The sequence below is a fragment of the Neopsephotus bourkii genome, unplaced genomic scaffold (assembly GCF_033783945.1).
Source record: "Neopsephotus bourkii isolate Nb327-2 ecotype Australia unplaced genomic scaffold, CSIRO-AGI_Nbou_v1 NB_532, whole genome shotgun sequence".
NCBI classification, from domain to species: domain Eukaryota; kingdom Metazoa; phylum Chordata; class Aves; order Psittaciformes; family Psittacidae; genus Neopsephotus; species Neopsephotus bourkii.
In genome coordinates, this window is record NW_026901033.1 from 1645215 (window position 1) to 1658375 (window position 13161).

At 42.3% G+C, this 13161-nt stretch overlaps 2 protein-coding genes across 2 annotated transcripts in view; both read left to right on the plus strand.

Annotated features, from left to right (window-relative positions):
- The window catches only part of LOC133210854 (T-cell receptor-associated transmembrane adapter 1), a 141286-nt gene that overhangs the window by 31703 nt on the left and 96422 nt on the right, over positions 1-13161 (plus strand). The window lies entirely within an intron of this gene.
- The window catches only part of CUNH3orf85 (chromosome unknown C3orf85 homolog), a 121939-nt gene continuing 112041 nt past the window's right edge, over positions 3264-13161 (plus strand). Inside the window, exon 1 of the mRNA XM_061350605.1 lies at positions 3264-3267. The gene's annotated coding sequence lies outside the window, so the exon portion shown is untranslated. The remainder of the gene's footprint in view (positions 3268-13161) is intronic.

A 13161-nucleotide genomic window follows, 5' to 3' on the forward strand; every position in this document is an offset into this window, starting at 1 on the left:
CGCTGCTGAGTTGGCTGCCCCTCAGCACAGGATTCTGGGTATCGGCCCGTTCCCCTTTGATGTTCTTCAAGCAGCTGTGCCTTTTTAATAAAGATGGATAAAAAAATTGATTACAAAAACTAAAATTAACGAACATTTTCAGCACATCACATTCCCTGGAAGTTCCTATTACAGGAGCATTTGCGGTTTTGCCAACATAAAGACATAGATGCAGCTTCCCGTAATGGCCTCTTGTCTGAAACTGACATGTATTTATCCACTTACAGTTTACTGCTTCCATTGAAATGGCGGACATAAAGGAAAATACAGTTTAAGCCATTCTGAAGCGCTCTTTAAGAAGTTGCCACAGCTGATGAATTCTGTGTTAAGGCTTTATCCTGTTTCTGGCAGGTTTCACCCTTTTTATGGCTCTGCATTAAGGCCTTAACGTATTTTCAAGGTACAGTTTTTCTTTTACCGTTCCACGAACCTCTGAGCAAGCCTTTTACAAGAACAGTGAAGTGTTGATTACTACCAGGAAGAGATGAGTGTGGCAGTTCAAAGGTGATGCACTTCATCCCACTCCTACAGTTGTTGCTCTCCTCCCACTGGGATGAAGGCAGGACACATCAAGAACCAGGATCTCACTGATGAGCACCTAACTGCATCTCTGCTTATATAAACTTACCAGGATGAAAAACAGTCATAAATACCCTGAATAAATTAGGTTCCATCTCACACTGAGCTGACAAAATTGGTGGGCTTTCGGTAGTTTGAACCAAGTCCCTATGCTCTTTTCCCATGGGTAAAGAGAAATAATACTACTACTTCAATACTACTTACTCCCCTGAACACTGGAAAAAGAAATCCTGTGATACTTTCAATGTGGTCAAATATTGGGACAAGTCAGTAGTATAAAGTTTATTAAGTAGTATAAAGTTTATTAAGGGCCACAAGGGCGATCAGGGGACTGGAGCACCTCGCGTATGAACCTTTCCAACCCTAACTATTCTATGAGTCTATGATTTCAATCTTTCATTATCAAAGCATTGCAAGGAGATAAAAAACCCCCACAATGAAGGCCATGATGACCCTGAATCCTAGAGTGAAAACCCAGACTTTATGGTGCTTTTTTCGCCATAAGTGACTTTACGATGCTTCTGTTATTTCTTTTACCGTGGGAATACTACTCTGTTGGAAGAACCCAATAGTTAGTTATCCAATACTTCTTTTTATCCTTCTTTATGTGTAGGGCTTCAGGCCTTACTACAGATTATGTAAAGCTTGGCCTGAACGTATATAGACTTGCCTACTAATAGAATTATAAAATCATAGAATAGTTAGGGTTGGAAAGGACCTTAAGATCATCCAGTTCAACCCCCCTGCCGTGGGCAGGGACACCTCACACTAAACCCCATGCCACTCAAGGCTCTGTCCAACCTGACCTTGAACACCACTAGGGATGGAGCATTCACAACCTCCCTGGGCAACCCATTCCAGTGCCTCACCACCCTCACAGGAAAAAATTTCTTCCTTATATCCAATCTGAACTTCCCCTGTTTAGGTTTTAACCTGTTACTCCTTGTCCTATCACTACAGTCCCTAATGAAGAGTCCCTCCCCAGCATCCCTATAGGCCCCCTTCAGATACTGGAAGGCTGCTATGAGGTCTCCACGCAGCCTTCTCTTCTCCAGGCTGAACAGCCCCAACTTTCTCAGCCTGTCTTCATATGGGAGGTGCTCCAGTCCCCTGATCATTCTCGTTGCCCTCCTCTGGACTTGTTCCAACAAAATACGGTGCACAAATAAGATGAGGTTAGTTACTTTCACATTTCCTAGCTTAGGAGTCGCTCGTTTTACAACTGTAATGCCTTCTGATTTCTTAAAATGCAATTTTATACTAGAAATAATAGAATCAGCCCAGACTTGTTTTACATTGGAGGTAATCAGTAACGTAGGGAAACAAGGGTATATTCCTGTTATTTGAGTTTTATGGTTACAAGGTCGTTCGTTCAGACAATCTGTCCATTAGTTACCTGTGGCTGTTTTGAATTCATGCTTCACTGGAGTGACAAGAGAGCTCAATTGCAAAGCATTTTTTCTACCACCTGTGTGAGAAAATGAGAGTGGCATTCAGCAGTTGTGCATGACAACTGTCCTATACCTGTAGTAAGTGGTGTATTTGATAAGGCGTAACCAAAGCTCCATGACCTTAGGAATCACAGTCTACAGAGATTAGCTAACGCTTTCACTAAATGAATGCATTTAGTCAGACTGCACAGCAAGGTAGTGCATCAAACTGTAGACAGGCAAAAGAAAGGAGACGAGGAAGAGCTATAGTGTTAAAACCTTGATGTTTAAGGTCTCTATAGGAAAAAAGCAGCTATTGTTTTCTTATGTGACCAGAATGGTCTATCTTTTCTTAGCACTCCTCTGTACTTCTTTTTGTGTCTGCTCTTTGCTTAGTTATTGAGGTTGTAAATTTAACAGGGACTACTCATTTGTCTTGTGTTTATGCAGCACCTAGCGTAACAAAGTCCTTGCCTCAGGTTCTACTCCAGTAGAGGTCCTTAATAAATCATTAAAACTATTTCTAAAGTAATGAATAAGCTTGAGTGCTGGGAGAAGTGGTTTGCACTCCTCGCTTGAGTGGGGTGAATGGATTTAAAGGTGTAATTGTCCTGTATGCCATGAGGAGGCATGGGTCTCGGACAGTACCAGTGGAGAGATGCAAATGTCCTGGGCCTGCAGTCAGTACAAAGCCAGGCTTCTGAGACTTTTCTCTTAGGTAGGTTCTCACTCTTGCTCTGTCACTAGGAAAGGGCAGACTGATGTCAGCAGGAAATTCCCTGTGGTATGAAGACAGCCAGCGTCTTTTTGATCTTATGATTAAGTAAACAGTGAACACTGTGCCATTCTTTACTGTAAAAGAGATTATTGTTGATTAAGACTGCCCAGGGGGGTTGTGGAGTCTCCCTCTCTGGAGACATTCAAAACCCATCTGTATAGGTTCCTGTGTAGCCCTGCCTTGGTAGGGGCATTGTACTAGGTGATGTCCAGATGTCCCTTCCAACCCTAAAAATTCTGTGATTCTGTGATATGATGCAGAAACACAGACTTTCAAGAAGAAAACTTCTTTGGTGCCTGTGTAGTGCTAGAAGCTTGTCCTCTGTTTTGCCAAGCTCCACATCTTCTGCAATTCTTTGAGTAGGTCTGTGCAGAAATGTTTGACAGAAGATTTAACCTCAACTTCTCTTTGATTCATTTGGCTCATGGAAGGATAATTTGTGGGGCTGAGTTGTGTGTGCATTGCTTACCCTGTGGTATACTGCCATATGTAGTTGTTTTATTCGTGGTGTTTATTCATATTTGGAAAGGGCTGTGTCCTCTCTAGCTCAGCCCTTAGCCCAGCCTGAAGCTGTATTTTATCCCTTTAATCTTTTTATCACTTTTTTATAAATCAAAACATCTGCACTAAGTGATCATTTTTACTATTCTGCTCTGAAGTCTCTCCAGTCAGTCAATGCAGGCATCTGGAATAGTAAATGATTCTCTGAAAGCATCCTCTGAAGAACCATATAAAAAGTGATTTACACATCTATTCTCTGTAAATGTTGATCTTCAGATATAGCCAAAACATCACATTGACTATTGAAATGACAAACTCATCTCTCTTCAGTGTATGTCTTCCGGATTGCATGCTGCTCTCACTGTTTGTACAGGGGAGTACGAAAGCATGGGATAACTGCTCTTTTCTAGAAATCCTTGCACAGCTCAGCTTGTGTCAAGTCAGTGAATATAATTAGAGATTTAGAGGCTGTAAAAAAACACTGAGAAGTGGAGATGGGGGAGTAGCTATAGGCGTGCAGAAGAGCTGGCTGCCTGTGGAAAAGGGAGCGTGAGCATCCCAGGATAAATGCATCAGCATAGACCAGGTGCTGCAGCAGGCGCTGTGTACCACTGCCTCTGCGAGGAGCCCTGCATTTCCTGCTCTCCTAGAGGCAGGACAGAAAGCAGTATTTTACTACTCACAACTCTATCCAAAGTCATAAAGTAGTTTCTTCGCATAAGGCAGTCCCTGTATGCTGTTAAACAGGCAACTGTTTCCAAACCTTATTATAATTAAACACACCCAGCCACTCCATAGCCCTGCTTGTATAAAACATAAAACAACACAAAAAACCCCAACCACAGTTGGCCATCAGGAAGCCATCAAAAGTCTAGCTTATCAAGCTAAACACTTTGGTGAGCTCCCAAACCAGGGTATCGGGCTGACTAGCATTATTTAGCTTCCAGATGGGAGCTACATGCACCCCTGCTGGGGTGCAGCCCTGATGGAAGGGAATCGGAGCGGGCTCTAAGGATGTGCTTGCTGGGTCACTCGTTCTTTGAAGGCTGTTAAAGCCCTCAGTCGTTCAAGAATATATATGATTTTCGTAGGGGAGTAATTTAATCCGTTACAGTCTAATCAGTCTTCTGCCAGAATGATCTTTGCTAATTTCATGTATTTCCGGGTCTGCTGGGTCTGGCTGGGACAAGAACTAACTTTCTTCATAGCAGCCCTGTGGTGTTGTGGTTTGGGTTTGTGGCTAAACCAGTGTTGGTAAGACATTAATTATGTGGCTATTGCTGAACAGTGCTTGCAAGCACAAGGCTTTCTCTTTTTTTCCCCACTCTGCTGCTACTGTCCCCTGTCTCCCCATTCCCCCCGGTGAGTGTGAGTATGCTGGGGCTATGCAAGAGATTGGGAGGAGATAGAGCAGGACAGCTGACCCAAACTGACCAAAGGGATATTTCATGCCATATAATGTCATTCGTAGCGATAAAAACTGGGGCTGAGCAAGAATCATAGAATGCTTTGGGTTGGAAGGCACCTTAAAGCTCATTCAGTTCCAACCCCTACCATGGGCAGGGACACCTTCCACTAGACCAGGTTGCTCAAAGCCTCATCCAACCTGGCCTTGAACACTTCCAGGGAGGAGGCAGACACAACGTCCCTGGGCAACCTCTTCCAGTGCCTCACAACACTTACAGTGAAGATCTTTTTTCCTTTTATCTAATCTAAACCTACCCTCTTTCAGTTTAAAGCCATTGCCCCTTGTTCTAGAACTCCATGCCCCTGTAAAAAGTCCCTCTCCATGTCTCTTGTAGGCCCCCTTTAATTTGAAGACTGTTTTAAGGTCTACCCAGAGACTTCTGCATGCTGAAGAAGCCCAGCTCTCTCAGTCCATCCTCATAGGAGGGATGTTCCACATTTGCTCTTCCTGTTCTCTTTCTTGTCCCACTGGAGTGCATGTGGTTGCTTGGCTGCTGGTGGGGCTCAGTGTCAGACTGTAAGCTTATTTATAAAGGCAGGTCCCAATTTCAACCACCATGTCTGTGAATAAAGGAACAAGCAATTACTAGGACAGCCATTATTTTGAAATGATCAATCCTCTTTTCTATCTCATGTGGAAATGGAGAAGTGAGAACAAATGTCATTTTTATCACTGAGGATGTAGGGTACAAAGCTCAGGAATTAGACTGAGTAGGATTGTACTAAGACGGAAGCAAAAATGAGAATTTCCTTGAATAAGCAATTTTTGCACCTTTTGCTACTTGCCACTTCCCTCAGTTCTCAGCATCAGCTGAAACTGTCTGGATTGAATTTGCTCCAAACTCTTCACTCTTTACGGCATTTTGTGGGAGCAGTTCCTTCCTGGATTGGCAAAGAACTGAGTGTCACCGATGTGCTGAACGAATGACAAGACTCAACTTCATGCCTCTCTTGCACAGGTGTCAAACTGTTTCACAAAGCATAGTAAGAATTAGGAACATTGCTTGATAGATAGAAAACCCAAGGCACAGAGCTAAGCGATTTGCCCAAGATTACACACGTCACTGGCAGAGCAGTGAATAGGCTCTAGGCACAGCCTAAATTTTACTCTACCATCCCTCTGCTTGACAGTATTAGCATCTAAATAGTTATAGCCAATTCCCCTTGGTGCTTTCATATGTGTCAGTATGGAAGGGTCGGGGTCTATCCCCAGTATGCTAGTCCTCCTAAGGGGCACAGGTCTGCCTGTCGTGACCCTTTCAGTCTTCCTTCGAAGGAAAGGAAGCAACCATTCCGCATGACCCCATCCGTTCCTGCCTGCTTTCACAAATAGACGATGGCAGTCAGATACACTGGAGGTGATACTAAAGAAATATTTGCCTGTAACAGAGGCCACTAAAAGATGTGCTGTAATCAGCACCTCTATGTCCTGCATGAGCACATTAAATTGGTTCAAAATGTTGGAACACAGCGCTCATTATGATCAATATCATTCTGTTGATCAGATCAGTAGGAGTGAAAAATAAAACCACATTTAGTCAACAACAAACATTGGCAGCACTTCTGAAACAGGCCAAGGGCTTATTGAAAAGGATATTGATTGAGCCAAGAAAACATCAAGCAGTTTTAAAAGTTTAATCATATTCTCATTCAAGCCTGCTTTCAGTGCCAGGAATTAAAATTCTCCCATCTCCCGAGGACGGAAGACGCATTTCCATAATGTTCCTGTAACTTCCAACGCTTTGCATCTGTACCGAATGGTGGAAATATTCATTGCAAATGATTTAGCTGAGATACACAGTCCTTTCTGCTGTGAGCATACAAATTATGCAGGAACAAGCTGTGATTTTTTTGCATGTTTCTCATTTGTGATTGTTTAACAAAGAGCTGGGCAAACCAGAGCTAGCCCACAAGGTATTCTTGAAGTGGTCACTGTAAATATTGAGGCTGCACGATTCAATAGTGTATGCCTGGTCACTCAAACCAGATGAAATGATAACAATTCCTGGGCTAGAAAAGGTTAGTTTCATTAAAAAGATGTGGCCATGTCTGCGTTAGAAAACTGCTCATGAGCATTACCCAGGGGAGCTACTGTACGCAGAGAGCAAAATGGCATTTTCAGAGTGGCGCATTTTGACACAAGTGCTGTGGCAGTGTCTAGTTGTCGGAGCTGTATGTGGTTAAAGAGCACATACAGCAGTTCGTGCTTGCCAGGAGAAAACAGGAAATGTTTTCCTCCACGCTGCAGTTCTGAAGATTCACGCTTTTCTAAGCAAAACTCGCTCTGTGGAGACCAAAAAGAAAACAGAGCTATGCCTGAGCTATTATTCCCCAACCCTCCTGCCCTGCCTTCAACCCTCTGCTTCTCTGTGGCAAGCTTTATGGAAGTCAGGTGTTCCTGAGTCTGTCCAGCACAGGGAGATGTGAACATAGCAGTATCTCTTCTGGCTTCCAAAAAGCTGGGACTGCAGCATTAGCAAGGGCAGTAGGGTTTCATAGGACATGGACACCCACTGTACACACCTGGGAGCCCTCAAACACACTGCTGTATTCTCAAGGAGTTTTGTATAGTAGGTACCTGGCTAAATCAGAGTTACGTGGTGTGTACTCCCACATGTCTTATATCCTACCTAAACTAAGGTGTGCTGGGGATCGTTCTCCCATTGCAAAGCTCGTCAGAATGCATTGCTACAAACAGGATCAGTGGGTGGCATAGATTTACAGACATGTCTAGCTTGTCTCAGACCTCTGCCTTCTGACCACTGTGATCTGCAAAGCGAGGAATTAAACGCATCTGGCCTCAGGCTTCAATTTCCTTTGGCTGGCTTACCCCTTCTGAGGTACAAAGGACAGTTGCATTGGTGCATAAAGTTCTGAGTTTCTGACCTTCCAGTTTCTTGCCTCCCACCCTTTCATTGCAGTGTTCTGTGTGATCTCTTCAAGGAAGTGGGAAGAAATTTCATACACAAAGAAGGCTTTAGAATTAAGATGGGGTTTGTGTGAAGTTACCTGGAGGACTGGGTTGTGGGAAAAAAGGTGAAAATCAAAGTGGATGAGTAAAGACCTGGTTGCAAGTGCTATGGTAGAAAATAAAATGCTGTGATGCACTGGTTGGGGTAGCTTGAAAGGAGGGAGATACAAGTAGGACCAGGGCCAAAAGGAACAGGGAAAAGCCTTGAAAACTTGTTTGAAGCATCGACAGATGCACGTAGTGTGGGTGCTTGGAGGCCCTTTTCTCAAAGCAATAAGAAAGAGTTACATCCAGAACAAAAACCACAGCAACAAGAAGATTAAGACCAATTCCTCTCCCAACTTATCTGTGAAGGAAACAGACAAGTCCAGAGCACAGGGCCCTGCAGAGCAGTTGTGTCCTGAAGCACCTTGCCTGCATCCACTTGTCCAATCTGGCATCTAACGCTTAACGGATTCATAGTAGAGTACCTCTAGCTCCATCTGCTGTACAAGCCAGGACAGCGCGTCCTAATGGCACCGATGCTTAAAAATACCCCATGTGAGGACACATTCCCAGTCTCTGCTGTTTCACTGTGGTTCTTCACACACTATCCAACACCCCTAGCTGCCTGTGCTTATTGTGTGACTTTGAGCTGTATGTGTGTTCACCATGCTGCTCTGACAAGCTGAATGCTGTGCTCCCCATCCCTTATGTAGAGCATCGCACATCAGCGTGCTCAGTCAAACTGAAAGATCTGGTTTGCTTTTTGGTACAAAACCCCCATATAATTTAGAAAGGAAAATGAAGTATTGCTTTGCACTTTTTTCTGCCTTACTTTTATGATGCATGAGGTTAACTTGTATTTATTTAGACATTTGTCCGTGTTTGTAGAGAAGCTCTGGTAAGATGGACCCAGACCTATACTGTGAGATCATGTCAACAAGGAGATGGGTGCTGGAAGAGAGCAAAGATGCTGCTTATCGAATGTTTGTACCTCTTGCTTATGTATTTTAAAGGCGATACCATACATACATGAGCAGCATGTAAAGAAACAAGCTGATCAGGAGTCACTTGCAGGTTGAGATTTGGATTACTTTTAGAGTGGAAATTAGAGCTGGATTTATATAGCTCATTGTCTCTGGTCACCACCTTCCCACAGAGGTAGTGAAATTGATTCTCAACAAAACCTCCTATGAGGAAATTTTGTGTTTATTCAGGCTTCTCTATCTCTGCACTCTTTTTAGTATGGCAGAAACATGTTGAGATGAATCTGTAGCCAAATACGGATCTCATAAACTCCACAAACACTAACTAACACCATCTGTGGGAATTTTTACTGCAAATTACCACAACATGTAAAATGCTGCTTTCAGTCTGATGAGCCTTGCCTCGCCATGGGAATAGTGTCATAAGGCCTTCTTACACAATGGCTCTTATTTCCAGATGTCACTTTTTTAGACATGTAAGAAAAGATGCTTTATTATATATCTCCAGTAAACAGGAAAGTTCATCTTCTCAGTGCACCTTCAATGTCAATGAGAAGCAGAAGTGAAAGAAATCAAACTAAGCAGCAGGAGTAGCACATCTGTGAGCAAACAGTTTCCTCCAGCACAAAGCTACCCCTCAGATGCCAGAAAGCCAATTTTATCTGTCCCCTCCTGCTTGTTTTCAGAGTCTGACTCCCTCTCCCTAGAGCTTGCAGTAATAATTGGACAAGTAGAAGAAAGAAGTATTTGGAGGGGAAAAAGCCCACCTCAGCCACAAGCAGTCCAGAACAGTGTGAATAAGACAGACATGGACAAACAACCCATTATACTCCATTCATATCTGATTCGCTTGCTTATCACATAAAGTATTTCCTCCTGCCAGGAACAGACTGGCTTGCCACAAATATACTTTGCCATCACCACTTTCAGGAGAAACTGGGGGGTTATAGAAGGATTTTGCTTTGAGGATTTCTCTTCCATCTGAAACAACAATGTAGTTTATTTGTTGAACCATTTCCCCCTAACTTTGGCACCTGCAGGACAGTAATTTCTGACATGTCCTCTCTCACTTTCATCTGTTTTAAGATCATTGCTCAGCTTTCTCTTTAGTCCAGGGAATAGCTTCTTGCCTATTGTGCACGTTTGGCTTCTTCTCAGAGACCTGAAAGTATTTGTTCCTTTTCCTGGACAGGAGGCAGAGGAGGTGACAGCAGAACACATCCTGTACCTGAATGGGCACAAATGTGCTTTCTGCAACACTCAAAACCACAAGGGACTACCAAGTTAAGATTTATAACTGTTCTCCAGAGGCATTTACTAACCCTAGCAAGCAGAACACGTACTTTTGGGAGCTTCCTTTTTTTAGGGAGTAGCACAATGCCTTTATTTCGCCTGATTATTTGTATCTGCTTTAGATGGTAGATACGATCTGATGTGCTGATCTTCCATTACGAGAGCTTCTGCTTTCCACCACTGACTGTCTAAGGAAAGTCCGCTCCTACCTTAGGTGCTTGGGAACCTCACCATCTTAGATATTAATTTAAATAAGACTGACAATTAAAAAGCTTGTTTTTTTCTTTTTTGTGTATTTTTTGCCCTGTGCACTTTGAAGTTGTAGGGAAGAGCCCAAACTCCCTTGGAAAACTGGAAAAAAGTATTCTGCTTGGAGGTACTTCCAGTCATAAGTTATAGTTTGTGTTTTGTGAGCTCTTTGATGCTCACTATTTATGGGATGTTATTGGAAGTCACTGCAGTACTTGGAAGATGACTACATTAGTATGATCTTCACCAGAAGTTGACTGCTAGCTGACACTGCCATTAGAAGCTAAGCTGGTGAACATGATATCAAAAGGAAGACTGAACTAATTGGAAAATAAATAAGGGCAAGGGAATAAAGATCATCTTTTGATATGAGAACCTTTAGTATAATAAAGGAACAATGAAAGAACAATAAAAGCCCATTAAATTGCAAATGTTCAACTCTTTCTTCTAAGTGTTAGCAGCCCTTTAAAAGTGAGCAGTGTTTTCAATCTAGGGGGATTTGAAATCCTCCAGGACAGAAGCAGTTTGTCAAATATTTGTAACTTAAATAAAAAGAGGAGGAAGAGTGCAAACTCTTCCCATACTGTCCAGAACCATTAAAGCTACGTGCCAGAGGTATGCCGCCAGTGTAATAAAACCCATCTTTTTTATTGCTTTGGGGATGGGGATGGAAGGAACCTGCCAAGAGATGCTAAGAATGAAAAGCTGTGCCTGAAGCCTGATGGGAGTTTAGTTTATTTTGGTACACTCAAAACTGTGTCAACCTTTTCCATTAATATTTCATAGGTTTTTAAAAGGAAAATTATCATGGCTCTAATACATTACTACTTATATTTGAAAGTGTTTTCAAAATACTTCTTTTATTCCTTCCCTACACCCTTCTGCAGCAGGCCACAGAAATACTGTGCTGCATAAAGAGTTAATAAGACTCCAAATTACATGATACATTTGATATAGGAATGATTTTGATATGTTTTTTCAGATGCTAGCCTGAAGGAATTCTGTTCCGGTTTGCAGTCACTGGGATCGTTGACTCATACGGGACCGCAGGCAGTCTGTAAGTCCACATTCATTTATCATTCTGAGTGTACTTGGACTTTTCCAGGAAAGGTGGAGTTTAAAAGACCTGTAATCGCTATGTATTTTCAAAAAGACAGAAGACTGGATGAAGCATGGGATAGGAGAATGGAGTGCAAACTATATTCTCTTCATATTAGTTGCTCAGACTCAGTTGTGGAAACCAGTTTTGAGTATCATTGTCATTCAGAGGGTATATAGTGACCTGCGAGGAGGAAATTACTGTGATCCTAAAGAAAGTTTCCCACAGCATGCAGAATTCTGCATGCCAACACACCTGTTGGTACCTTGGTATCTTGGATATCTAATGAAAATAGCCTAGAGAGGAGCAAGGAAAGGTATGTTTGTTTTTCTGGGCCGTTGAACATCATCTGTGAAGACACAGAAAACAATTTGAGGGGTTAGTTCTGTTGGTATTGAGAAATCAGGTGCGATAGCAGTAGTTCACCAGAAGTTTCCTCAGGAAGAAAAAGCTGCTTATCACTGTTATTATCACTGTTTCAGATTTCTTATTTGTAACATTGCTAATCTGATCCTTTCTGAAGGCTAGACAATCTCAGAAGGTAAGTTTCCTTTGTACCTTTGTTGCTGAGATAGGGAAACCATAATGTCCCTTTCATGGAGCCTGATCTCATCTCCCTCTTCAGGTTACTTTCCTGGTTCTTTTACCCTATGGTTTTCTTGGGTGTTCTGTGACTCCATCCCATCTGCTCTCCCAGTGTCTCCAGTATTCTGCATGGGACATGGGTTAATCTATGGGTTTTGTAAGCAGTGTGGCTTTTTACTAGAAAACAAAAGGAGATGATTTCAGGACAATTAAGAATTGTTTGAAGAAAGGGACTGTCACACTAATTACCTGTAGCTGTTTGGATGCAATGAAAGGAACATAAAGTCATAAGGATTTTTTAGCAGTAAAAGATCTAATATGAGAACAGATTCTACCAGTTACCTTCTTGATTGGCAAAGCTCACAATCAAAGCTGCACAGAGTGAATTTGAAACCTGTGATTCTTTCCAAGGTGAATATGGTGACAAAATGATTAGCCACTCTCAGTGCACATCGATCTTAATTAAAGCCTATCCCCCCATGGTGATGCTGTAGGCAGCTCAGCTTCCCCAGACACAGCATCAATCTTGTTGACAGAGACACTTCTTGAGGACATGTGCTATAATGTTTTTTCTCTCCCATGTGGGGCTTTAAAACAGAAGCATTCCTGTGGGCTCTAGCAGCCCCAAGGATCAGTGGCTCAGCACTGCCCCTTAACCACTAAAGCATTTCCTAAGGCGTGTACATTCCAAGAGCTGACACCAGGCTTTTTCCTTTTGTGCTATTAGACTAGCAATAAACATTCCAATAGGATCAACTTACAATATACCTTAATGAGTAGAAAGCATCTCCAGCACAAGGAATGGCACGTTGTTTCAGAACAGAACTTTGGGAGGATCACACTTGACAGGTTTTCCATATGCCACCTGATTTCACTGATACACTTAATGAGCAGCTGGCAAATTTGGGAGAATGAGACCAATAGAAAATTGTGGCCATAATGCATTCACCTCAAGCAGCTGTGTATTAAATTGTGCTTCAGAACTTAAAGGAAATTCGTATTACTCAACTTGTTGAATTGGTATTGAACTCCTGAATTGGTATTTCACTTCATACAATTACAACTTACAAACACTAGGCAAATTTAAATGGAAATAGTCTCTTTAAAATCCCTTTATAAAATACAAGGGGTGGTATACACAGATAGTAGTCATTTTTCAGTCTGTAACTTCATTAGGTTAAGAGCAAAAATCCAAAACACAG